The following is a 5,824-nucleotide window of genomic DNA, read 5'->3' on the forward strand; positions in this document are numbered from 1 at the left end:
CCCAGCGGAGGCAGCGGCTGGAGCGCGGCGGGGCCCTTGCTATGGTTCCAGCAGGCGGCGCCGTCGTCGCAAATCCTATCTGCTGCTTGGGACTATCAGTCGCGGGTTCGGCCCGGCCCCCCGATGATGCGGTTCACACTGATTCACAGACGACGACGGGGTGACGAGAATGAATGACTCACGCGCGGCGCGACTCGGCGGGCCGAAGCGTGTATTTATGCGGGAACGCCTCGTCGCCCGATGGACGTGCGTGGGCCCCGAACCGCGGCGGCGCGCGGACAATCGTCGTCGCGGCTGCGGTGCGGTGGGAGATAGAGCACGCCGGGCCCGGGCGGAGTCCGCCCACGGCCATCTCGAGCACCTCGCCGTCGCACATCCGCGCCATCTCGAGTACCAACCAGTCATTATCGAAGACCACACGCGCCTCCACCCAATCGATTCCATCACAAACGCACGCCGACGACAACTCAGCGCAAAAGTGCGTATGTGGGTGTGAAAAAGAATGAGCAGACGGGCCTGTCCGGGATTTGAACCCGGGACCTCTCGCACCCGAAGCGAGAATCATACCCCTAGACCAACAGGCCGAGCGTGCTTCTCCACGGTCCGCGACCCGCCATAAGCCGGCCGGCTCCACCAGCTCCACGTAGCGGGCTCCGGGTGTGGTGGCTCCGCTCCGCCGGCGGTCGCGCCGGGGTGGGGCGCGGCGGCTGGAGAACAGTCGGCCTGCTATCGGCCCCTCTGCTGCTGCTGGCCCACCGCCCCAGCCCCAACACCGTGCCGCACCAGTCGCACCGTGCCCCACACCGTGCCGCCTTCTTCAACTTCAACTTCAAAAGGGGTTATAATGACTCGAACCAACAGAAAGCAGAACGGCCCCGCGGGTAAGGCACCTCCAAAACGGCGCTGGCACCACCACCACCAGGGTACTGCAACAGCCCTACCCTGGGGCGTCATCTGGAAGGGAAGCCCAAGCACAAGGAAATCTGTTTTCGAACAGAAGAGGCTTCGCCAGGCTCCGCGCCGCGCTGCCAGAAGCCTGCTCGCCCCGCCTCCACGCGTCACGCCCACCTGTTATCTCCCGCACGCCGCGGGGCCCCCAGGCCAGGCCCCACAGGCCCCCTGGCCCGGCCCGCGCGCCACAACAAACAAGCGCAGTTCCCGACGACATTTTATGCCACACGCCCCGCCGAGTAGACTACGTCGTTGTCTTTCACAAAGTATCTGGGAACAAGCCTACGGAGGAACTTTTATATGTCGACTACTGGCAGCGGGACGGCCCCGCGCTCAGTGAGGGGGCACGACAACCAGGCCAGCGCCCGTCCCAGGAAATCGGAAATTCACCAAGGCTGGCCGCGCGCAGGCAAGTCACTGCCGGCCATTCAATCAATCAACCATTCGCTCAACTGGCCGGTCGCTACCTCGGAGACTCGGGGGGCTAGGACGACGGCGCAGCGCGCGGCCCTGCGGGGCGGGGCGGCGCGACAGTGACACTTCAATCACCAAAGTGGGCCGATGAGCGCCCTGCTCAGCTCAACTCAGCCGCGGGCCTGTCGGTCACCATGAGCCCACGGGGGACCGCGGGCGCGGGGGACAATGCGCTCCGCGCACGCCTCATGCTGCGGCTTCCAACTCATGACTAAAGGTCGGCATGAACTTACCCCCTCCCCCTTCCCCACTGTGCCAGTTCTGAGGGTCAACGCGGGGTCGGGGTTGGGGTGGGAGATGAAGGGGGATCGGGAGCTGCCCTGGAAAACACTATAAGCCAGGTGTAGGTGGCGCACAGACCCCGGAATATTTTCGTTGTTATACTATCCCGCACGCAGGCTTGTGGGCGCGTTGCCTACTCGCAAGGCGCCATAAGAGGCCGTGGTTAAAGACGGAAGGCGAAGGCGAGCCCGCCCGCCCAGCAGTACAGTATGACTATGAAATATTCCGGGGTGTTTGAGTCCCCCTGTAGTACGGGTTGTTGTATCTTTGAATGCGCTCGAGAGTTAGGGGTTCACTTCTCCCAACACCCGTAAGGCGCCATGGCCTCTGCGACCCTAACGAGTTTGCAATGCAGTCTCACAACACTGGAGCGCGCATATTCAAAGATACAACCAGGGCGACGTGCACTCCGTATTTACTGCACGTAGCAGGAGGACGAGGGTCGCTCGGAGGCTCATCGCGATAGGACTCGATGTAGGGCGGCGAGGCGGGGGTGTGCGGCCAGCAGGTCGCCCGCCGCGACCGTGACGGAAGCCCTCTGGATCTGCGCGCGCGGCGCGCTCCGCTCCACATCACCGGCTGGCCGCCGCGGAGCCGCGCGTCACCATCACCCATGACGGGACGGAAGGCTTCTCCTCGCAGATCGGCGGCGATCGCAACGGCTGATCGGCCCGAGCGGCGGAGCGGCGGCGGCGGCACCATCCACTCCGCTCTGAATCGCCGCGCCAGATCAGCCGATCCGCGGCCATGGCAAAGCGGCTGCTGCGGCTGCAGCCAGAGATCCAAGATGCGGGCGACGCTGCGCTGCGCCGGGGGAGGACACGAGCATCGTGATCACGGTACTACCACTGAGTCGTGAAGCCGACCACTGCGGGGCCAACGACCCGACTAGACGAGCGCGCAACGACCACAGTCAGCCCCTGCTTCACTCAGCGCAGATTTCTTCTGGCGCGCGAGGATGAAATGTTTTCCTACTCTAACGATCCAAAAGCACGCGCTCGGTCCCGAAAGCGAGAAATCGGCGAGCGAGCGCAAAATAAGACACGCTGAATATTTGGCGTTATAACATACATTTTAGCTGAGAGAACACAGGCGAATCAAAAAGCGGCAGTTAATGCTGTAATCGCACGATAAGCACCTTGGGCGGAAATTAAAGTAAGCCTCTCTGTTTTAATTCGGTGAAAGGGGGGCAGAATAAAAAAAAAGGCAGTGAATTGCAGCGAGGCTCCGTCGGGGCGGCGTGCTAATAGTAGTGTAACGACCTCAGCGTCTTCTTTACCGCTTCTGCAGCGTCGGGCTCAGCAGCAGGAGGGAGAGGGAAACGAAGGAGAGGAAGGAGGAGACGAAGGAGAAGGCCACTCGCTAAATATCAGCCGGACCTAAATGTAACCTATCCTATCCCAATTTGTGGTAAAACAAAAATCTGAACATAGACAGCGACAAAAGACAAATTTTATTGGCGATACATTCCCATAAAAATAGATGGACTTAATTGTTATAAGTACATATACGGAGAGAGTAAGTCGTGTCGTAAGAATTTCTCTGAGATGGTTCCTGACGGTGTAACCGGGCGCGACGCACTGCAGCCTAAATCTGAGCCACCGCCGCGCCAACGGCCCCCGGCCAGCACGGCCGATCTCGCCACTCCGCCGCGTTCTATGAGAATCCGAATCACGCCGGGGCCCCCTCCCCCCTAACTCCTCCCGTCGCGGGCCCCCCTCGCCCCCTCGGGAGAGCAAACGACCTCTACACTGGTAAGCGAAAGTCGCAAAAGTCATTCGTGGAACGGAGCGAAACAAAAGACTCCCGACGGGAGCCGCGCGGAAATATTATATGGCTTTTTAAATGAATTCCCGTGGGAGGGAATTCCACCACGCGGCGACCTTACACGGGTTATTGTCCGAAATTGAATCAGATCCGGGCGGCCACCGCCGCCGCGCTCGCTGCTCCGGCTGCACGGCAGCACCGTGGAGGCCGCGGCCGCGCGCTCGCAGTCCTGGCCAACGAGAGCCTCCAGGGGCCGCCCCCCGCACCGCTCCGATCCAGGTCGCATTCCGTGCGTTACAAGCCATGACGGCGCGTCCCGGGCGCGGCGAGGTGTGAGGCGCGAGGTGGGGGTGCACGTGCACCGCGCCACCTCACGCCGTCCGGATCGCCATCTTCGTACACTTTCGTTTCCTGCAGACAATGGTTGTGTCGGCATGACGAGGTGGGGGCGGCGCTCCCCTCAGCCACACATCATCCTCACACGTCGCTGTAACAGTCGCGCCCCGGCGCCAGACCGCATGCCCGATGGAGAGGTGCAGCGCGGCACCTCGTCGTGCAACACCCGCGCCGCAGCCCACGTGCCGGCACCTCCTCGTGGCACCGGCACCGGCACCGCGGAGTCCGACCGACCCTCTGGAGGCTCGCGGTGGTGAGCAGCCAGAACTAAAGTAACGCAAACGAGGAAGCGGGCGACAATTTTGATTATACTGTTCTAAAAATGTTACGACACGGTCGCCAGGCTGGCGCCCAGGCGGCGGGCATTTGAACTGGATGATGAAGCCACCGACGACTCCATCGAGCACCCAGCCCCGTCCCATCATCAACGGCTTGCTCAAGGCGCTGAGAGGGAGGGAGGGAGGGAGGGGGGGTCAGCTCCCAAAGCACTGCACCGGCGGCGGGGCGCACTTCCCGCCGCCCGCGGGTGTCGGGAAGAAGACGACGAGGACGAGGGGACCGGGACCCCTCCCGGGGAAAAGGGATATTGTTCTAACTCTGAACCGGAAAAGGGGGCGGGTAATGCGGAGAGGCTGGGCGGGGAAGGTGTCCGTGCGTGGGAGTGGGAGGGAAGGCCACATGTCGGTGATCGGTGCGAGGTGCGGCGCCCCGCTCTGCCCCGCCGCCCCGCCCCACCCAGAAGCCCCACCCCGCCGCTCCCCGCGCCTGCACCGGTAGAACGACTCTGAAGAGCGGAGCCGATGGCAATGGGGCCAACGCTTCCAAGGCGATCAGCTACGGCCAAACGCAGCTGGGGCCGGGGGCCGGGAGTAGAACCCGCCACGGCGTAGGGCACCGCGGCGTGGCCTCGGCGAGGGCGGCCGTCAGCTGACCGACCGCGGCAGGTGGCAGGTGGGCGCCACCGGCTCGGGGGGTGGCCGGCCGTCGCTCCGCCCCCGCCCCCACGACGCACGTGACGTTGCCTAGCAACCGTGACGCGTGAGGTGACTAGACTATCAGAAATGCCGCCAGACTCGCGGCCGCCGCGCCGGTCCGGGCAGAGGCCCTCGCGCCTCACCTCACGCCCGGCCCGACCCGGTCCGCCAGGTGAGAGGGAGGTTCCACATCCGGCAACAGCGCTCGGGCCGGCCCGCCCGGAGGACTCGAGACCGCCGTCGGCCGTCGGCCGTCACGTCTAGTCAGCTGGAGGGAGAGAGCCGGAGACACGGCTCGCACGTGACACGGGCCTCCTGGAAATCTCCTGGAAGTCTCATGGAAGCCTCCGACAAGCCCCCCTGGAGGCATCCTGGAGCCATGCGAGCGGCGTCCGCGCAGGGACGTGATGTGAAGAGCAATCACCTTTGAGAGTTGGGCGCTTCTCGCCGAGGGAGGCGGGGGAGCGACGGCGGCGAAGTAATCCAAGCAATCCAGTTTAATCCAAAGGGTTTGTCGACGACGAGTTGCGCGGTTTCGGGACACACACAACACACGACGCACAGCACAGGCTTTTTAGCACGACTCTGTTGGCACTTTTCCAGAGAAACTTCACTGCGAACTTGTGATACACTAGACACTCACTTTTTGGCACTTGACAGGCACCGACACACACTGCCACTCGTGTCGCACTCGCACCCTGCTCGCGGCGCACGCCACCGCAACAGCAAAGGGCTTTTGTCCGCTTGCGCGCTTTCACATCCACCACAACCACGTCGATCTGCCGGCGGGACGGACGGCGCGAGGGACTCACGTCCCGACGACTCAACGGCAGAGTCGAGACTAACCAGCCAACCAGCGGCGGCGCAGCCAGCCAACCTGTGCGCGCCAGTCCACTCGCCGCCACGCCCCGCCACGCCGCGCCACGCCGCGCAGCCCACACCGCGAGCACGGCCCAACAACAACCGTTGGCGCTCCCCCC

At 63.7% G+C, this 5,824-nt stretch overlaps 1 non-coding gene across 1 annotated transcript; it reads right to left on the reverse strand.

Annotated features, from left to right (window-relative positions):
* Positions 1–512: 512 nt before the first annotated feature.
* Trnap-cgg (transfer RNA proline (anticodon CGG)) lies at positions 513–584 on the reverse strand. The gene has a single exon. It is a non-coding gene; the product is annotated as a tRNA-Pro (tRNA).
* Positions 585–5,824: the final 5,240 nt, after the last annotated feature.

Source organism: Frankliniella occidentalis, unplaced genomic scaffold (assembly GCF_000697945.3).
Source record: "Frankliniella occidentalis isolate FOCC.00 unplaced genomic scaffold, Focc_3.1 Scaffold332, whole genome shotgun sequence".
Taxonomy (NCBI): domain Eukaryota; kingdom Metazoa; phylum Arthropoda; class Insecta; order Thysanoptera; family Thripidae; genus Frankliniella; species Frankliniella occidentalis.